The sequence below is a fragment of the Thamnophis elegans genome, chromosome 3, assembly GCF_009769535.1.
Source record: "Thamnophis elegans isolate rThaEle1 chromosome 3, rThaEle1.pri, whole genome shotgun sequence".
In the NCBI taxonomy this organism is placed as follows: Eukaryota; Metazoa; Chordata; class Lepidosauria; order Squamata; family Colubridae; genus Thamnophis; species Thamnophis elegans.
Genome location: NC_045543.1, coordinates 21184127 through 21206671, shown reverse-complemented (window position 1 = coordinate 21206671; position 22545 = coordinate 21184127). Strand labels below are relative to the sequence as shown.

The following is a 22545-nucleotide window of genomic DNA, read 5'->3' as shown; positions in this document are numbered from 1 at the left end:
AACCCCAGCTTAATAGAGGGCGGCGAGACTTCTGAAGGACCCCACTTCCTCTAGAGGAGCACGGGTTTGAACCATAGGCGTTTCAGCGAAAGGGTTTTACAATGGTAGGCTCACAGAGCGAATTATTTTGTGCTTCCTGGCACCAAAGGTTGGCCACCTTTCCAATCAACGCGCTAAACGAAAAAGGTACCTGAAGCGCTCCCGATACTGATCAAACTACCTGGCTAGCATTCCTCGCATTCAAGAGAGTTCTCGCCTATCGCAGTGCTATTTAGGAATGGCCGTTTGACACGTCGTTATAGGCGGCAAAAACGGAAAGATGAATGAAACACGTCTGGAGGAAAAAAATTGCACATCGCTGGGGCTCACGAGAGATCGCCAAACTCAGTAGAACTTTCGCAGTGTGATCTTTGGGGATCATGAAGAGAGGAAGGACGGAAGATTTTTGTTTGTCTGTTCTTAACGGTCGCTTTTACCTCTTAAAAATAGATTTAAAAGATTTGGACTCAATCTCCCTTCTTTGAAACCTCCCTCTTAATCAAATCTAACCACAACAAACTGTTTAGTTGCAACACCTCTTTCCAAAACAAACACGGGTTCCCAGCCTAGGGAAGCGTGCCACTGCTTCACAGCAGGTCTCTGCAGTGGAGAAGTCAGGAAAGGTTTCATCTTTCCTACGTGGCGACGAATACGGATGTTGTGAGGCAGGGTGGCTATGGCGTGGAAACAGAGAAGATCAGTATTGGCAAAAGGGACGAAGGGAAACTAAATAATGAGCTACAATCGCGAGCGATTTTAATGCACCAGTCTCCATTCCCACGCTTCCTTTAGTGCAGCCTCTTCATATATAAAACTTCTTCCCACTTTTCTGCCTCCGGCATTCCTCCTGGCCGCCCCCCACCCCCACCATTTTGCAGTATTTGCATTGTCACCGGTCTCCCTGCTTTAAGGCAAGTATCTCCAAAGCGTCGGATTTCCCTTCATCATCACAACTTTTGCCTGCAGGGGGATCCCATGAGGATGGCCCTTAGCTGTCCGAGGTGCTGAAATGAAAGTCCCGTTGCTGCAGTGAGGCTTTTAGGTGCGCACTCTGCCTTGGATAGATTTCTGCGGCCGTTGCGACAGAGTCCGCAGCAGTGGTATTCGCTGTCCAGGGTACTGAAATGGAATCTGTAATCGAAGAATGTTGCCCAGCGTACAGGAAAACCCTCCGCTACATACAATTTTCCCTCCCCACCTCTTTTTACACCTAGTCACACCGATTCTGCACCAAAACGCGGGAGGAAGAAAAGTGATATCAGCCAGCAAAACACAACCACTTAGTTGAACCCTATCTTTCTTTCTTCCTCGCACGCACTCACTCTTTTACACACAGGCAGACACGAAACCAGGCAAATACTGCAGAAGAACTCTTACGTGTAAAGAATGCACCACCAGATTCTTTTCAAAATAACAGCAAATCAGACACAGAAATGAATGTTTCTTTTCTTCTCCTTCCCTCTCGTTTGCTCTATCGGAAACAACAATATGGTTGGAAAAATATCACCGTTTCTCCCAGCCTGCCATAGTTCTCCCTTCCTTCCACGGCTTTAGCCTTAGAAGAGCTTCCGAAGGCAAGCAGGGGGCTTTCATCCTCTGCTTTCCCTTACCTTCGCTCCAGATGAGTTCTGCTCGGTTGCCTCTGTGGAGGGTTATGAGACTGGGGTGTGCTGCTGCAGTTGGGAAGTAAGAACAGCCGCTCCTGACCTCCCCAAATCTCCTTCTTCAATGGAATGGGAGCTGTGCCCTCATCAAAGATGGCCGTCGCTCCCAACGTCAGCAGCTTTTAATAGACATCTATTGAGAGGCAGGGGGGATGGGAGGAAAGGAAAAGAGGACGGAGGGGGGGAGGCGGAGGCAGGCTGGCGTCTGTGGGAGCTTGACTCATCAGAAGCTGCTGTTGCTGCACTGTACCGCAATCCTTTGCATTTTGCTCCACTTGTTAATAAATAGGATAAATTCGTTTCAAATTGTGTAAAGAACATTAGTTTGAAGTGGCCTGGACTGCATTCTGTAATATGAATAGATTTTGCTTATCCGTGTGGAGCATTTTTTTGTGAAGGTTTGATTGAATAGTGGAGAGAAGGAGAAATAATGCGGTAGTGATTTGTTTTCACCAAAGGGGTGGTGCAAAAAAGAAAACCTGAAAGAAAGAATGAAAGGGTATCCCTCTGAAGTCCCCAGTAACTCCATATATGGCCTGTCGACGTGGGCTTCTATTTTTATGTATGCTTTTCTTCTGTATTGTTTCCTATGTTTCAACAGATCACCTTTTCTGATAGAGTGGAGAAGAGACTCTAAACATGTTATAGTGCAAAAATTTAAGATCTCTTTTTCTGCATCGAGCAATGGAATCAAACTGCTTCAGTAAATATAGTAGTTAATCTGTACTTTACAATGTAGTTCGGCCAGATGTGATTTTCTCAGAACTAATCTTTTCAACAAACATATATTCCTTTTTTAAAAAAAATAGCATACCAATGGAACAAATCTAATCCTCTCTAATTATACTCATTTTACTCAACTTGAAAGTGCAAGCTAAACTGTTAACAGAAACCTATTTCTTAAAAGGAAGTCTTCTTTGCTGTTAAAAACTAAAATGCTTCTAGAATATGATTTAAAACAAGTGGACTTCAAACACACGAATCAAAATCTTCCTCTACTATAGAACTATCATAATGAAGCAGTTCTGTCTCATCCCTAAGTAAACAAATAATCCGATGACATGAAATGGCATACTTTTCACAAAGGACCATTCTGAGTTGCAGAACTGAGAGAAAAGCAATTATCAAATATTTAGTAAAATAAAATAGTTTATCAAGCATTGTGGTCTTGGGAGCTCTGCAGGAAAGGAGAAATGGTATTATTTGTCCCTCTTTAGCGTTTCCATGTCCTTATTTCCCCACTAAAACTTGATTATTGGCTCTGCACTGAATATTTAGAAAGCTCTGTCCTCACAAAAATACCAGTAAATGTTCTGAAATGAGGTGAAGAGGATATCTGCTAAGTAAAAAAAGAGAAATAAACAATGATGATCACAGAGGTAGGTGTGAGTTGTGTATGCAACATCCCACAGTTAATGTGGCTATTGCTAGGTGTTAAAGGGACAGGGATGGGATGGAGTTCTGGTCCTATTAAATGTTCACGTATTCACATATAGTCCAACCTGTATTCCCAAATCTTCAGACTAATGGGTCTCAATAAAGGGAGTCCAACTTTGGTAACTTTAAGACTTGTGGACTTCAATTCCAAGAACTCCCTAGCATCCCTAATCTAAATCAACAGTATAACTCTGCTTTTTCCTTTATGGGACTTGCATTGAGAGGGGGAAATGCTGGGCTGGAATTGAGGCAACCACTCTAGAATAGAATAGAATAGAATAGAATAGAATAGAATAGAATAGAATAGAATAGAATAGCAGAGTTGGAAGGGACCTTGGAGGTCTTCTAGTCCAAACCCCTGCCTAGGCAGGAAACCCTATACCATTCCAAACAAATGGCTATCCTTCTTAAAGACTTCCAGTGTTGGGGCATTCACAACTTCTGGAGGCAAGCTGTTCCACTGATTAATTGTTCTAACTGTCAGGAAATTTCTCCTCAGTTCTAAGTTGGTTCTCTCCTTGATTAGTTTCCACCCATTGCTTCTTGTCCTACCCTCAGGTGCTTTGGAGAATAGCTTGACTCCCTCTTCTTTGTGGCAACCCCTGAGATATTGGAACACTGCTATCATGTCTCCCCTAGTCCTTCTTTTCATTAAACTAGATATACCCAGTTCCTGTAACTGTTCTTCATATGTTTTAACCTCCAGTCCCCTAATCATCTTTGTTGCTCTTCTCTGCACTCTTTCTAGAGTCTCAACATCTTTTTTACATTGTGGTGACCAAAACTGAATGCAGTATTCAAGTGTGGCTTTACCAAGGCATTATAAAGTGGTATTAACATTTCATTAATTGTGGTTTAATTGCACATTTTTTTTAAAGGCAAGCTGTAATAATGAATACAATAGCAAAGCTCCCATTCAATGAGACAGGAATATAAACACTAAGCAACCACAACATAGCCCAGTTATCTTTATTATTAGTGGGGAATTGTGCTTAAGAACAACTTATTTATTATTATTTTATTTGCTAAATTTATTTACCACCTATCTTGCCACTCTACCCTAAACTACTCAAGGCTGCTTACAATAAGAAAAAGGAAGGAAATGAAATGAGTATAAACAGAACAGAAGTAAAATAATGATAAGACTATCAAAAATAGGTTCTCCTCACTTCATGTAATTTATAATTTTCATTCAAAAATTCACTTTATGTAGAAAAATGCTATTATGCAATTGTTGTCGGCACAGTGAATTTGCACATGAAAACCTGCCAAAATTACTTCCCACTAAAATTATTTGAATATTTTCCCACCAAAACCTCATTCTGCCTTTACCTATACATTTAGTTTAGTTTACTTTGTTGTCATTGCACATTGTACAATGAAATTAAATGCCATCTTCAGTGTACATTATAAGTATAAAAAAACCACACATCCTTCACATGCTATATAATTGAAATTGAAAACCCGATATTACATTAATATTGCACTATACCAACTAGAATTCAATATAGTTACTTCCAGTGATGGGTTTCAAAAATTGTTCGAATCAACTGTGGATGTGGCCTCCTTTGTGGGAGTGGCTTGCCACCCATGTGACCAGATGGGAGTGGCTTGCCGCCCATGTGACCGGATATGAAGATGCCGACAACACTTGTCAGAACCACCTTAAATTACCTCACACACAGCACTGGCATGCATAAGAATATGATGTAAACTTGTTTTTTAAAAGGCATCTTTAGTTTGCGTTAAAACAACTTCAACACATGCAATGTTCTGATTGCACCACAAACGCAGTAGTCATCCTTACCTTTCACAGAGGCACTGAGTTTTATAAATATGAGCATGATAGGGTAGAATAATCATATCCAAGGACCAGTGGTGGGTTTCAAAAATTTTTGGAACCTCTTCTGTAGGTGTGACCTGCTTTCCGGGTCCACTGGTAGAACCTCTTCTAACCGGTTCTGTAGATTTGATGAACCGGTTCTACCGAATAGGTGCGAACTGGTAGGAACCCACCTCTGGTTACTTCCCTGGGATAGAAGCTGTTTTTCAACTTATTTGTCCTTGTTTTTATTACCCTGTATCATCTGCCAGATGGTAATAGTTCAAAAAAAAGTGTGCCCAGATGGATCTTTAAGAATGTTTCGAACGTTCTTAAGGCAGCAGCAGGAGCTATAAAGCTTTTCCAAACAGGAGAGAGGGCAACCAATGATCTTCTGGGCAATGATGTTGACCCTCTGGAGTGCTGTCCTATCTGCTACTGTGCAATTGGCAAACCATACACAGGTGCAGTAAGTTAAAAAACTCGCTATAGTGCAGTGAAAGAAGGTCACCAGCAGTTTTATAACAAATATATCTATATATTTGCTATCATGTTGTACAATTGTTGTAGTTGTGGGTTCTGTATCCCACTTCAATATCTTAAATAGTTAATACTGTTATTGCAGGATCAAAGTGACCATCAAAATCTTGTCCAATCAGCATTCCCAAAATGCAAAGGAAAAGCCCCTCTAACATTAGAAACAAACTTAGATTGTTACATTGCTTCAAAATTGGTGAAGAACCCCCAACCTTAGAATGAGCTTTTAACCAACCAGGCAAATCTACTGCAAGCAACACAACAACGAATGTTAATTTGTACTATTATGATGAAATGCATTCTACTCTTTGTCTGTTATGATAACCGCATGCATTAATAGAAAAGATGGGAAAAATGCTTCTCCTGTACAGAACATAGGTACATAGAATATGAGAGAAGGAAGAAAATGCATTTGAATAATGTAATAGCAAAGAATAAGACTCTGCAAATTTATGAGCATATTTGTCAATGCATTTGGGTTACAAAATGTAACAATCTATTTCTCAACCCCGTCTTTCCATTGGTTCAATGACTCCGTTTATATGAGTTTGTTTTATGCAAGGTTTTCAGAGAGCATAAAATAAGGGAAATCTGTACTGAGCCTGGAAATGCTTTTGTTCAGGATACTCCTGATAGATTAGGGCAAGCATAATCAAACCCAGAAAGGTGCAGAATAGAGTTGTTCAATGGTGAGATGGGCGGCATATAAATTTAATAAACGAAACCAAGGCAACCAAGCCAATATTTATTACTGCTGGGGATATATGCAATTATTAAGGTCCTTACTAGAGTGGGGGAATTTGATTTATTTCCATTTCCCCATCTCCCACACCAACATATGCCTCTACATTTTGGCTTTTGTAGGGCTATCCAATCTTGGCAATTTCAAGACATGTGACTTCAACTCCCAGAATTCCCCAGCCAACCACGCTGGGAGTTGAAGCCCACAAGTCTTAGAGTTGCCAAGGTTGGACAACTGTGCCTTACAGTGTTCCTTTGGCAGCATAGATGTTGCAAACCTGTGCTCCTCGTTCTTCATGGGTAAGGGTTCTATTCCACCCAAGTGCTTGCCCCATGCACATGCTTTTTTTTTTCTTTTATAAATGTTATTAAATGTATCATCCCATCTGGTCTCCTATTTGTTACATCAAAATATGGCTGAGGATGCCTAGCAGCTGTGCGGGGGAGAAGAAACTAAGTGTGTGGGGGGGTGTATTTAGCTTTGTTGCCAAGCAACAAAGATCGGTGAGAGATAGCAATTCTGGGGGAGCTTGAGAGGAAACAGGAAACAGATTTGATCAGAAAGGAAACAGGAAGTGGGTGTTGGTTGGAGCACAGTATTTGGGGGCCAGGTCTCATCAGGCCAGAGATGATCCCCAAGAAGAACATATAAAAGAAAAAGAAAATCTGGTATTTACATTCCAGTACAGTGCTTATAATCTCTGTGTATTTGAGCTTCAGATACACATGATTACTGCCATCGTCTAGATGCTTAATATTGAACTACATCACATATAATCCGTATCTCTGAAAACTGAATGGGAGAAGCCTGGCCCCATACATTTTACACTCATTGCTCAGTTCTGCAACATTAGTCCATACAATAGGACAACCCAGATGATTACTCATTCCGATGAACAATTTGCAAATGTTCAAATTGAGTCCTCTGCAACAGCAATGGAAACATCTTGAAAATAATGTGACTTGCCCGGATGCATCTCTAAAAGAGGTATTAGACTTACAGAAATTTAGCCAGAGATTAATATGGCCCACCATATTAAAAGTAGAAATCCAATCTGTTCTGGCTGGCTATTGTTACTTTAAAATACTTAGGTTTTAAAAGATCGAGTCTAGACCTCTATTCACAGGAAATCTCTGCTGTGCTTTCAACATTCCTTTGCAATATTATTGGTCAATCACACATAAGTTTTATATTGTGGATTAGTAAAACAGGCCATAATCCTAGAGAATGGCGTAATAATGTCAAATCGGATTTTATTTTAATAAACATTAGTCACTCAAAATAACATTTCTCCATGCTGTTTCGTAGGTTATTTCTAAAAGGGAAATGAATCATGAGGAAAGAAGAAAGATAGTCAGAAATTTCCCTTGCCCCAAGCATATTAATTGCTAGGGGGACTCACCTGGGTTATTGCCATAATAATTCTAAAGCATTTTGCAAGAAAGAAAGAAAATTCTGCTAATTTGAACTTAGCAGTTACAATATTATTTGGATCATAAAATATTAAGGCCTCCAGCTTTGTTGTTTACAATGGCCCCTGGATTCTTTACATCACTGTGTTTATGTTAAAAATTGCACAACTTGGAGAATTATTTTATTTTCAGATAATCCAAGTCATCCAAACATTATATAATCATATTATTTTTGAATAGCACACTGTGTGGCAATTATTTGTTGTCATATTCATTCAAATGCTTTTAAGAACTGCTTGCTAGATGATATCATTTTTGTCAGTTTCTTTAAAATTAGATAAGCACCAGCTTCCCTGCATATGTAGAGGCAGTGTAAACAATTCTGTAAAGAAAAAAAAACCTTGAAATCAAAACAGAAGAGCTATGTAGTCTAATTTTGATCTTGTTGAAGTTCAGTTTTAATTAATACATATGCTGTATCCAATGGGGCTTCTTTCAGGGTATGTACGACTGTATAACGATGTTAAAATTAAGATTAATAACCATGTAATCCTGAAAATTGGGAAAAAATTAAGTTTAAAAAGAACAAATATGATAGGGGTTTGTTTTTTTTGCATGAAACCCAATGCCAGACAGAGAATAGGAAAGCTCCATTGGCATAGAAATGACACCAATGACATTTTACCACAAGAAAGAAGGATAATGTTTATCTCTTCATGCAGATTTGAGGGTAGATGGTTTTTGTTTATGTTCATCAGGGTTAGAACTAAAGAATGTATTTGATCATCAGAGTATGTTGGATTTTCCAAGAGAAAAGACCATTATACATTCCTTCCCCATGGCTTCAAACTTGCAAGCATCGAGTGTCTCACAATTCCACCAATGAGCAATTGCGCTGGAGTTCTTTATTTTCCCATTAAGGCATTCTACATTATCCCTTAGCTTAATGTTGTGTTAATACATCTTTAGGGTAGAATGTCTGGCTCCAAATTTAAAATATAACTAAAATGTTGCTATATGGACTTTTTTTCTTCAGGGTTTTTATCTCTTCATTATTGATTTAATATATTATTGTGGTTCATCATACAGTCAGCCAGATGTTTTCACAGGATTTGGCCAGGATTTGGCCACCTATCATGTCCTTCCGAAGGACCTGGCATAGAGAGATGTTGTTGGATGGTGTTAAAGATTTCGTTGCAGAATATAAACTGTTCCAAGTACTGTATATGATTATTATTAATTCCTTGACTTTATTATGCATTAAGTCAGAGTCCTCTAAAATCCCCAAGTACTTGTAGCCTTCTTCTGGTTTTATTGCCTTTATCATTTCTTCATTCTCAAGTTCTATTCCATCACCTTCTATGTCCTTGCCTGATTTGGTTGCCATTGTTGCACATTTGCCAATTCCAAACTGCACACCAATGCCTTGGCTAAATTCTTTTATGCTTTCAATTAATAAATTCAGTCCAGCTTTTGTTTTACCAAACAGCTTCAAATCCTCCATGTACACCAAGTGCGAAATTTTCAGTCCTTTCTTTGCAAGTTCGTATCCATAGTTCATCTTCTTCAAAATGATTGTCAGTGGTAGCATTGAGAGTATAAAAAGTAGGGGTGAAAGGGAATCGCCCTGGAAAATGCCTCGTTTAATTTCAACTTCACCCAGTATTTCTTCATTAGCTATAAGCTTCGTTTTCCAGAGGTTTATTGAAGTTTCCATGAATTTTTTTGTATGTTGCTGCTGATGCCAAAGATTTTTGAAGAGCCAAGGTGGTGCAGTGGTTAAATGCAGCACTGCAGGCTACTGCTAGATCAGCAGTTCAACGGTTCAAATCCCACCAGCTCAGGGTTGACTCAGCCTTCCATCCTTCCGAGGTGGGTAAAATGAGGACCCAGATTGTTGGGGGCAATATGCTGACTCTCTGTAAACCGCTTAGAGAGGGCTGAAAGCCCTATGAAGCGGTATATAAGTCTACTGCTATTGCTATTGCTATTGCTATTGCTATTTTCAGGCATTTCTTGATCCAGCTATGGGGAACTGAATCAAATGCTTTCTTATAGTCTATCCAAGCCATGAACAGGTTGGTTCGTCTTTTCTTTGAATTCTTTAGGATTAGTCTGTCAATCAGCAGTTGGTCCTTTGTTCCTCTTGAATTTTTGCAGCATCCTTTCTGTTCTACAGGAAGCAAGTTATTTCTTTCCAAATATCCATAAATATGGTTTGCAATGATACCAGTAAGGAGCTTGTATGTTGTTGGCCAACAGGTGATTGGCCTATGGTTTCCAGGATCCTTTCCTTTTTTTTTTATCTTTTTGGATCAAAAATGTCCTCCCAGTTATTATCCATTCATCATTTTCAGGTGTTTTAAAGATCTGGTTCATTTGGGATGCCAATCTTTTGTGCACACTTTTAAGTGCCTTTAACTCATCTGGTCCAGATGCACTCCAGTTCTTCACTTTTCTTGACTGTCTTTGCACCATTTCTTTTGTTATTTTCACATTTCCATTTTATGCACTTAATAGAATCCTCAATCTGTTTGATCCATTTTGCATTTATGTTGTGCTTCTTGTTGTTTTCCCACAAATTCTTCCAGAATTTCAGAGCTTTCTCTTTATCAGGCTTTTCATTTGTTGTTACTCCATCTCCACTTTCTAAGCTCTTATAAAACTGGTGCTGATTTGCTCTGAACTGTGAGTTTTCCTTGTATTGAGTTACTCGGTTTTCATATCTTTTAATCTTTTCAGCAACGGCAAAAATCCTCTGCTTCAGCTCTTCAATTACTATCGCAATCTCTTTATTCTCCAAATAGTATTTTGCTTCCAGGCTGCTTTTGACATGCTTGTTCTTTAGCTGACCTTGCCTTAGGTTCTTCAAGTTGCTCAAGTCTCCACGAAATTTTTTGATCTTCAGTTCTATTCGAATTTTCCATTTAGGCTTCCTCTTCTTGCCTCTTTGGTTCTTTTGTATTTTCAAACCCAATTCTTTGATAGTTATGAAGGCTGCTGCATACATCAGCTGGTTTGTTTCAGCTAATGTAGTGGTTTGAATGGTTTGCACAGCCTCATTGACCTTTTTTAGTACCTTTCTCAATTCTTTCCGGTTCACTTGGTTCAGCTTTGGCAAACGTGTTCTTTCAGCATCTTCTATTTGATGCTTTATTTTCTCAGCTAATTGAGCAATATCTGTTGGTGTTTGTTCTTCAGTGCTTCCTTGTTCTTTATCTTCATCCATTTCAGCATTCTCTTCCTTCATTCTTCCTCAGTTTGCTTTTGAGTTTGCAGATCATTCTTGATGTTACTCTGTTGGTATACTCAGACCATTTCTTTTCGATTCCTATTAATTCTGCTGTAGTGAAAAATTTGTGGCTCAGAATTACACGTCGTTGGTCCATTAGCCTTTGTTCACAGTCCGTGTGGTTAACCTTCCAAATCTGATACATTTTTTTTGAAATCCACATTTTGCTGGCTCAGACTGATAATAAGCTTTCATAATAGAGATGTTTTCTTCCCTAGTCCAGATTTTTCGCTTTTTCACTTTTTCTTCCAGTAGCTTGTCAGCTCCATGCCCTGGTTGCCTAGCAGAGGGAGCTGAGCCCTGTAGCTCATTTTGCGCAGAATGCCCAGGAGCCATAGCATCCAACGGAACCCTTGTTAATCTGGGCAACAGTTCAGACGGCATAAATTTCATTTTTTTTTTGTATTCACCATATTTGAATGGGTTGTGGAGCAAATTTTGTCTGGCCCTTCACCTAAAACCAGTCTGATATGGTTGTACCTGTTCAGCATATCCTTAGGATCATTAGAGCGGGCAAGCCCCTCCACCACAACAAGGTAAAGCTCCTTGGATGGGATTATTATTATTATTATTATTATTATTATTATTATTATTATTTCATTAAACATGAAACTCAGTCAACTGAATTATTACTATTATTATTGTCATATGTATTTATTTTTAGAAATTATATATTATGATCACAGACAGTGTGAGTGTGTCTGTGTATGTGTGAGAGAGGGAGGGAGGAAGAGAGAATGAGAGAAAACATCTTACCAGTAATTTAAACCATTCTTCTATATCGTGTTTCTTCTTATAGCCTACAAACTCAGTAGCATCTAGCCCTAGGACAGCTATCCACAATACAAATTATGAGCATTAATTAAATTCTTTTGTAAACTAGTCAGGGTCGTTTGCTTGGCAATCTCTCCTGTCTTCTTCCAATTATCTTAATATGTTTCAACTAGATTTTCCCAATTTTCCATATGTTAGATTTTAATTCCTATGCTGGACAGGGGAGGTAGATCTCATCACTGGAGTTTGTTAGCTCCAGTGCCCCATTTCCAGCAGAGACCTGTAAGAAGCAAGTGGTCCATTTCTCTCTTGCATCTACAAGTGAAATTGAGAAATAGCTTCTCCATATTAAATCTAGTGAGTCCAGAGCTGTACATGCCCTTCAAATTGCCTGTGAAGAACCACAATCCAGGAAAGAAATGGGGCCACCACAAAATAAAGAGATCTGGAAGAGATAGGCTAGAATTAAACTTGACTTGATTAAAATTAAAAGTAAACATCAGTAGGATCGCTTCCAATATGCTTAATAATTTTCGATCATTTTTAAAAATTAAAATTGGGATATGGAATCATACCAGGGTTGAATTCCAGCAGGTTCTGACAGGTTCTGGAGAATCAGTAGCGGAAATTTTGAGTAGTTCGGAGAACCAGCAAATGCTACCTCTGGCTGGCCCCAGAATGGGGTAGGAAAGGAGATTTTGCAGTATCCTTCCCATGGAATGGGGTGGGAATGGAGATTTTGCAGTATCCTTCCCATGGAATGGGGTGGGAATGGAGATTTTGCAGTATCCATGCTCACCAAGCCACGCCCACAGAACTGATAGTAAAAAAATTTGAATGTCACTACTGAATCATACCCATGGCTTTTCTAAAGCTGTACATGGCCTTGTGCTCTCTATGGAGTTTCTGTAGTGGGCAGGTTCAAGTAAAAGGGCTACTAATGTCTCTCTATCCACTTTTTCTCCGCAGAGCACCAGTGAAAATAATTATGTTCTTCTAAAGCCAAATATGTAATTTAGTAATTTAAGAATCCAGATTTGATTCATTGCACATACACTTAGATTATTATCCTGGTCTTTCCATGGTAAAGCATCTAAAAATATTTTCCCTTCATCTGCCATTTCTTGCTTTGTAATTAGTTAAAACTTTTAATATGCTGGCAATGTAGTAGAAGACAGTAATGTGCAGTTTCACATTTTAAGCTCATAAATCATGGCACTGTAAGGATTCCAGGAACAAAACAGAATCTTCCCCAAACAAAATTATTTGACAGAAAGCACTATTTTATTTTGATAATGAAAGCGATACAGTGTTTATATAGTATATATGTACTCACTTCTCTGTCCAAACTATAACATATATTTTTAAAATAGATTTTAAATGTCTAAAACTTTTTTTATTTTTAAATAGTATTACAAAGATTCGGCAATGAGCAGCTAAATCGGGGGATTCATAATTCTACAGGAGATAATGCTAGGATTGTTTATTGTTTCCCCAAACTTCTGAGTTTTTATCTGGGATGATCTGGGTACTGGATCTTGGTCTCTTGCCTTTGCCATTAGACATGTTAACTAACAAACTTCCAAAAGTTTGTAGAAAGTTAGCACCCAACCCCCTCCTAGAAGAATGAAATATTTTGAGGAATATTTTTAAAAGGCAGATTATTTTATTTCCCAAAGATAGAAATGGAGAAACATGTTTTTAGAGGCAGAAAGCAACCCCCACTTTCCTTAATAGCCACAGCAGATGTCAGCACTTAAAAGATAAAGAGCTTATTGAAAGTAGACAAGTAGCTAGATAGCTCTATTCATAAGCAAGTACCCTTATCCAAGAGGCAAAACAGGACGAAAGTAAGCCACAATAGGAGTTACTCAACACCTTTCAGAAAACAAGCCCCTTCATTGCATCACCCTCAGAGCAATCCAAACTTCAACCAAACTTAGCTCAGACAAACACCTAGGATTTGTACTTTGCCTATAAAGCCAGCAATGACCCCTACATAACCCCTACACGACCCCATGGGAATCTGACAACAGCCAATAGAATACATGTTCTTGCACAGGAATAGGAAGCTCAAGTGCAAAGCCCAAGATAAGGTACAAAACCTCCCCACTCTCAACTCCATTTTGTCAGGTGTCCAGAACCACAAACCCTGGTGGTTCTGTTCATCAATAAACCATCTTTCCAATCAGCCTCCATGTTTCCAGTGTCTTTCTCCCAGCTTCAAACTGAACCAGATGGATATTTCTTCCCACAGGTTCATCCTTTTCTTCTTAGGAAGAAGAACACGTCTTTATCTTGTCTTAGGAACATGACCTCCAGATGTCATTATCTTGTCCTGGCAAGTTGATAATGGCTTTTTAGATTTCAGTCCTACATATGATCCCTTGCATTAAGCCTTATTTCCCTTTCCCCCTCATACAGTAAGGCCCTTGAATTATCATCCAATGCCATCTTTCATCACTGCTGACATTTTAACGAACAGTTGCAGATTGAGGCTGCATGTGTTCTGCTTGGCTCATTGGGAATTTTCAAGATGTCAAGAACTGTGGAATTCATGCAAGTCAATAGCAAAAGAATTATTATGCAGAACTGGGACTGGGGAAAAATATCTGCTTAACGTTTGCAACAGTGGATGGTTGATAGATGTTGTTTGTCAACGTTTGAATTAAGTGTTCAACGAAGAGTCGTGGAAGAGGACTTTTGAGCAATCTGGTGGAATTTCTTAGCATAGTTTAACATACAAGATAACTTCCTAGGCTTTTTTACTTTATTCCCTTTTTAAAAAAAAATTCAATTGTACCATTAATTCAATTGCACCATTAATATCAACACTAATATTTACCGTATGGCGTACATCTGTTTTTCTTACACAGTTTCACATAATCAAATGGCTTACAAAGTCATGCTGGAATTTCATAAGCACAAAGTACCAATTTATTGCTGATTATAGAGAGCAATTCTCTGTCTCTGTCTCTGCCTCCTGCCTCAGACAAGAGCGCCCACTTCTCTGATGACAGAAAGTTGTTATTATTATTGTGGTTGCTCTTGTTCTCATCCCACCTTTTGTCCTCAGAGAGTAGTTATGCGGCCTCTCCTCCATTTTTATCCTCACAGCAACTTTGGAAAGTAGGTTAAGCTGGCAGAGGATACCAATTAAGCTTTGGGACTGATCAGGGATTTCAACTTGGATTTCCCTGAAATCCAAATCAAACATCAGTCTTGTTAGCAGATATTCAGGAATAAAGATTCTGTATTTTATTTTATTTTTTGAAAGCATTCATCGTGGATTTTTCAGCAATCCGTGACGATAAAGTCAGTTTTCTCATATCATCTGCAACATGTGTTACATTAGGCATGTTGGTGAGTTGTGAAATGCAGATCGTCCTCGACTTACAACAGTTCGTTTAGTGACCGTTCAAAGTTACAATGGCCCTGAAAAAGTGACTTATGACCATTTTTCACAGTTACAACCTTTGCAGCATTCCCAGGATCATGTGATCAAAATTCAGATGCTTGGCAGCTGACTCATATTTACAACCATTGCTAGGTCCCAAGGTCATGTGATCCACTTTTTGTGACCTTCTGACATGTCTCACTTAACAACAGGAATTTCAGGGTCAATTCTGGTCATAAACCGAGGACTACCTGTATTGGCCATTGCCTCACTAGCAGCTTATAGTGACTTTGCAGTACCACTCAGCCATTGTTGAAGTGGTATTAAGCCTTTCCTCATTACAATTTTATTGGTATGGAAATGGTTGGACTTCTCTAGGTGATGTAAGTCATAACTGAAGTAACTGATCTATTGATTATTTTATCATTTAGCCATGGTACTTTTTATATTATGCCACTTCCATACACGCACAGACATATATATCTCTTTGTAAATCATTTGATCTCAAGAGTTGAAATGAGAGAAATTGCTTATTTCTAGTCTCTACTCTTCAAGTTTATTGGTGGCTTCAATGGGCTGGTTTCAAGGAAACTTCTTATACCTTTAAAATATCGATAGGTTGAAGGTGAATTGCTCCTGAATTTGCTTTTCATTAAGATAATGTACTTTTGCAATCCATTCTTTCAGTGACAATGGTATTATACAATCATACCTGTCATGCCACAATACAGGAAATCCATAGGTACCAAGAATTAAATCCTCCCCAAACATTCTGCATTGTACATTCAAAATGTACAAGTTTAATGCTGAAAGAGTACAGCAAACCTGTACTGAATTAATCAATGGACAGTCCTGGGCTATATTTCCTGACCCTAAATTGAACTTTAAGTAGATAGACTGTGAGATGTTGACTATGTATTGTGGGAAATAGAAAAAAAAATCTTATTTTCTGTGCCAATAATACAAGAAAGGGCATTCTGCTTGAGGAGCGCTCTCTCTCTCTCTCTCTCTCTCTCTCTCTCTCTCTCTCTCTCCCTCCCTCCCTCCCTCTCTCTATGTCTCTGTCTCTCTTTCTCTCTCTTTATCTGATTCTCTCTCCCTCCCTCCTTCTCCCCTCTCTGTCTCTCTCTTTCTCTGTCTCTCTTTCTCTCCCTCCCTCCCTCCTTCCCCCCTCTCTCTATATCTCTGTCTCTCTTTCTCTCTCTTTCTGTTTCTTTCCCTCCCTCCCTCCGTCCCTCTGTCTCTGTTTCTCTCTCTGTGTCTGTCTGTCTGTCTGTCTGTCTGTCTCTCTCTGTGTGTGTGTGTGTGTGAACCCTTGTATTAAACCTTATTCAAACTGATGGGACATATTTCCAATGCAACATGTTTCACATAGTCAGAAGTAAAAATCTGTCCTTGGAACAACAGTGTGCAGACATTGCTAGGTTGGAAGGCTGCTTGGCCAATTAGCCTGGTCTAATCCCCTTTTTGCCTTCTGCAGAATGGCTTCAAACTTACGCAGCAACTGTGATGTAAAAGGTAAAAAAATAATAATAATCATGCATTCCTTATGAGCAATTCAATCTTGTGTTACATTTTACTCTGCCATCACTCTATAACACCACAAGGGAGATTAGTATTGTTATATAAGAATGAAATAGCTGTCATAAATACTGCAGGGCTTCATATTCTCCTCATGCCACATGGTTTTCTGGGGAAGGTAGCCAGTGTGCATCTCAATCCCAGCTCTGCCTTCCAAAAGAAGCCCAGGATATGAATACGTAGGCATTAAGGCCCATCCAAAGTTACCCTTCCACAGTCTAGTGCTCTTCAGAGATACTTGAATTAGAATACCCAGCTCCAGTATTTATTGCAAGGGTTGTAGTTCAAGCTATCTAAATCACCAACGTAGGGAAGGCTGATCTACATTCTTGGAAAAGTAGGAAAGTTAGAAGTTGGAGGGAAAAGATTGACAGAATCAAATGCAATTTTTTACAGTAGATTCTTCAATCACTCCATCCACTTTCATACATAACTCCATGAAAGAGGAAAATAGCAAAAAGCCTGTAGCTCTAGTGTAGATGATGAGAAATTATTTTTGTCTATCCGTGCATTAGATTAGGTATCTAGGTCTGGCCATTTCCATAAATATATCTATTATAAATATGTGCATATAGATAGATTGAGATATATATTTCAACAGATAGGTCATGAAGCATTCCCAGCTCAGATATCCCCAACTTGATGATAGGGCCATAGAACTGCCTGTCGTGATTCTGAGACAACAACCCAAGACCCTATGTCAAAATATTTAGTTCCTTCATGTTACTAATGTAGGTTCACCGACAAAAGGGCGAACGATAAAACCGCGCCCGACTAAACCGCGTCGCTGACATCATCAACAGGGCGACAACAGCGCGGAGACAGAAGCACGCTGTAAACCCTAAACCTAAACTTAACCCCTAACCCTTAACCTAACCCTAAACCTAACCCTAAACCTAACCCTAACCCTTAACCTAACCCTAAACCTAACCCTAAAGCTAACCCTAAAGCTAACCCTTACCTTCAGTTAAATCGGCTTTCTTTCGACGCGCTATTTAAAGCGCCCTTCTTTCTCCGCACTGGCTGTTGTCACCACGTTGATGACGTCAGTGACGCGGTTTAGTTGGGCGCGGTTTTGTCGTTCGCCCTTTTGTCGGGTCACGACTAATGTATGTGGTCTGTGATCCCCTTTGGTCTAGTGGTTAAGCCATGAAAGCCAGCTGGATGACTTTGGACCAGTCACTCTCTCTCAGCCCAACCCACCTTATAGGGTTGTTGTTGTTGTGTGGAAGATAGGAGCAGGAAGATGCGTTGGATAGGTTAACCTCTTCAATAGCAATAGCACTTAGCAATAGCATTTATAGGCTAATATACCACTTAACAGTGCTTTACAGCTGTCTCTAAGTAATTTACAGGGCCAGCCTATTGCCCTCAACAATTTGGATCCTCATTTTACTGATCTCCGAAGTATGGAGGGCTGTGAGTCAACGTTGACCCCATGAGAATTGAACTGCTGGCAGTCGGCAGAATTAGCCTGCATTCTAACCACTGTGTCACCACAGCTCTTTAAGCGATTTGTAAAAAAATAATAGAGGCAGGATACAAATAAATAAATAATTGAAAAAGGAATGCTGTAGTACTAAAGTGAAGAAAGAGTACAGGCAGTCCTCAACTTACAACTGTAGTAGAACCCAGAATTTCCATTGTGATTCATAAGTTGACGCACCCATATAGCCAGGTCTGATTTTCTGACTTTTTTGCAGCAATCATTTAATAAATGCTGCAATTGTGAAGTGAGCGCGGCAACCATTAAGCAAATGTAAATCCATATATACCTATGGGCATATATATATATTTTGCCAGAAACTAGCTGAAAAGGCCAGAAACTGGCAAAAAAAAAAAACCATTATAAACTGTGGTCACCTGATCACCAGAAAGATGAAAGTCTCTGAAATGTGGTCATATGATCGCAGGGCTGTGTGTAGATATTAGACCTCCAGAATCAGGTTGTAAATAGCTTGGGGGTGGGGGTGGGGGGTCTGTCGGAACTTCAAATGATCCCTATATAAAGTATCCAGCTGGTGCTGAATGTCCTTCTCCAAATTAACGTCAGGGATCCCCTAATCTCAGTGCCTGTTTGAGGTCAAAGAGGAATGTTTAAGCCTTTTACAGATTCTTCACATCCCTCTCCGAACTGGTAGTAATAAAAATGCCTCTGGCAAAGCTAATGACTAATACCCAAGAAACCTTAGCAGAATGTAAGTTTATCATGAAATCAACACAGATTTATCAATGCCAGCTCCCCGCATGGAAGTCATTCAGATTTCATTTTGCACATTCTGTCCCTGGCCCTTTTGCTGCAATAGAACTCCTATAGTTCAGGCCCTACTCTATCAAGGTGTTCATTTCCGTGTAGCAGAAAGCCAATGTGTAGCAAGGCTACCAGGAGCCCTTGAAGAAAAGAGTTATAGCCTTTCCTTTTAAAAATGCTATTATTTCTTTCCCCCCATGCACCGTAGGAAAAAGAAAAGACCAAATCTATAGTAATGTTGGTGGCACAATTTTCAATCCAATTTAAGAAACAAATATTTTTAAAAACCTAAACTGTTTCCCTTTGATTTTCAGATGGCTGTGAAGCCATAAGGTTTGAAAAAAAATGAACATAAATTTCACATTATTAAAGGAGGAGTGCTTATCCTTTTTGTACTATGGAGCCCTTTGAGAGTTGGGTTTTTTTTTGTAGCAGTTAGATAGTTATAATACTGTTATACAGGAACAAATAACTATAATAGAATTAGATAGTTATAATCCTAATAATACAAAATTGACATTCTACTTGGGGGAGACTTCTGCGAAAGCTGGACTGTTTTTACATGTTAGGCAATTGTAATAGCCTCTAAGCTACAAGCTCTCCTCCCTTATCAGCTGAGCCAAGGAAATAATTAAGTGTTATGTCAAAGCACCTGGTATGCCCAAATATGGGAGGGAGCATACTGCTTCCCTTTTGCCTTTCAGCTCCACCCTAGGAGCCTTCCAGGCAGAAAACCATTTTTGTGTTGCATTTTGTGCTGATAAATAAATAAAGAGAGACTAGTTTATGTGTTTTGTCAAAGCACTAGACAGGGCTGATTGACTTGGCATCACTACCTCTATCATCATCACTACCTTCTGATCCTTATCTACTATCATGATGTTCTGGTTGATTTGCCAGTATCTGCCTGTCTATCTGGGCCTGCAAATCCCACAGGTTCTTAGCCCTGTGATTCTCCATGACCTTCTGTGGAATCTCCCATCAGGACTTGGGTGGCTGTAGCCCATACACTGTGCAGAGGTTCTAATACATAATACCAGCTATTTGATTGTGTTATTCAGTGTATGTCTGCATCTTATATCCTAACACCAGGTGTTGGACTGTTTCTGAGACCTCTCTGTACAGTCTGTGCCTTGGGTCCTATATAAAATGTGGTAGACCGCTGCTTCTAAGGATTTGGTGCTTAGTGTCTGTTCTTGTGCTGCTATGCTCATGTCTTGGGTGGTGTTTTTTAGTTCAGCCCTTTCCAGCCACTGGTAGGATTTCCCAATGTCAGCCACCTGAGCTCTCTATGGATGGTATATCTTATGTAGGATCTGGTCTTGCCGTGGCTCTTCTTCTGCTTGATCTTCCATGTCCTCCTTTGGCCAGTTCACTATACCCTCTCTCTCTTTACTACCATCTGGCCACACTTCTCGAGTCCAAATGACACTCCAATTTTCTCAAAGCAGATATGGGTCAGGTGCATCAGCGAGTTGGTATCCTATTACTTTTAGCATACAGCTTGATGTCATCCATGTAAAGAAGGTGGATGATGGTAGTTTCACTCTTGAACTTGTATTTCTATCCAGTATGCGTGATTTCTTGGCTGAAGGTGTTTAACTGTTTAAGTCTATGGTTCTCAATATCTGGTATGGACCTTGTTAATCTGAATGATGTCCAAGCTAGCCCAACTCTCTTAATTCATATCACTATCTGAGGTAAATAGCTGAAGCACTGGGATTTTTTTTTGCCCTAGGACCCCTTCAGGTAAGGTAGACCCCCATTTCCCGTGGCAAAAGTTGGTACTCTAACCACTATACTTTGATAAAGAGATAAATTCCAAGGTGTACAGTATTTGGCTGGCTTTGCTGATTCACATGTTCTTGGTATGGTATTGTGGACAGTATAAAAGATGGCCTTGAGGGACAGAAGGAAGATTTATTACCAAGGCAACAATCAGAGAAACAAGGCTTGAACCCAAACCATGAAAGTGGTTTGCAATAATGTCTCAGACATCTGTCCCCCATTCCCGTCACTCCAATTACAGTTTATATAAGATGAAAGGGGCAGAATAGTTAGACTTGCAAGATTCAGTTTTTATAGCTGTTCTAATAAATGGAGTTTAAGGCATACATGGTGTCTATTTCTTGGTCTGGCCTGCCTTAAAGGGTTGGCAGATATTGATAATGTTTTGAGTTCCTGCGGCTCTTAACCAAGGCATGTTTGTGTGTCTGTGTGTGTACACACACACACACACAGACACACACACACAATCCCGGTAAGGGTATGGCTAGCTGATGAGAGCTAAATAGCTTGAAATAGATCTATACTAGTCTCCCTTTATTTATTTATCAGCACAAATACAACACAAATGTAACAAAAGGCAAAAGTAATAATATTGGGTTTCTGTCTGGATGGTCTCTTGTGACGAGCCGATGGACAGAGAATGGAAGTAGTGAACTTCCTCCCATAATTGGGGCTTACCAGGGGTTGTGACTCTAAATATATACCTTCTTCCCTGGCTTCAGCTGATAAGGAGGAGACCTGTGGCTTAATGGCTAAGACGTTTGCCTAAGATGCAATACAGCACAGGTTCGAATCCCAGTAAGGGTATGGCTAGCTGATGAGAGCTAAATAGCTTGAAATAGATCTATACTAGTCTCCCTTTATTTATTTATCAGCACAAATATATATGTGTGTGTGTGTGTGTGTGTGTGTGTGTGTGTGTGTGTTTTCATAGATTTTCATGGGTATAGGTATGCAGGTCTTGGAATGGCAGCTCCAATCACGCTTTGCTCGCACAAGCACGAAACCAAAGGCACCAGCCTGAAGATGAGTGTGACCTCATTGAAACGTCGCCAAGATACTGTCAATCTTACATGGGAAAAGACCCAAATACGCCAAGACCTGCATATCTATAGACATAGACATAGACATAGACATAGACATAGACATAGACATAGACATAGACATAGACATAGACAGACATAGACATAGACATAGACATAGACATAGACATAGACATAGACATAGACATAGACATAGACATAGACATAGACATAGACAGACAGACAGTCAGATAGAGGTAGAGGTAGAGATAGAGAGATAGAGAGATAGAAAAATAGATAGATAGAAATATAGATATAGATATAGAAATATAGAAATAGATATAGAAATATAGAAATATAGAAATATAGAAATATAGAAATATAGAAATATAGAAATATAGAAATATAGAAATATAGAAATATAGAAATATAGAAATATAGAAATATAGAAATATAGAAATATAGATGTAGATGTAGATGTAGATGTAGATGTAGATTAGATATAGATATAGATATAGATATAGATATTGATATTGATATAGATATAGATATATAGTGTTATGTCAAAGCACCTGGTATGCCCAAATATGGGAGGAAGCATACTGCTTCCCTTTTGCCTTTCAGCTCCACCCTAGGAGCCATCCAGGCAGAAAACCAATTTTGTGTTGCATTTGTGCTGATAAATAAATAAAGGGAGACTAGTATAGATCTATTTCAAGCTATTTAATTCTCATCAGCTCCCTCCCATATTTGGGCATACCCGGTGCTTTGACATAACACTTAATTA

At 39.3% G+C, this 22545-nt stretch overlaps 1 protein-coding gene across 1 annotated transcript in view; it reads right to left on the bottom strand.

Annotated features, from left to right (window-relative positions):
- The window catches only part of SNAP25 (synaptosome associated protein 25), a 65263-nt gene extending 63497 nt beyond the window's left edge, over window positions 1-1766 (bottom strand). Inside the window, exon 1 of the mRNA XM_032213015.1 lies at window positions 1650-1766. The gene's annotated coding sequence lies outside the window, so the exon portion shown is untranslated. The remainder of the gene's footprint in view (window positions 1-1649) is intronic.
- Between the last annotated feature and the right edge of the window lie 20779 nt (window positions 1767-22545).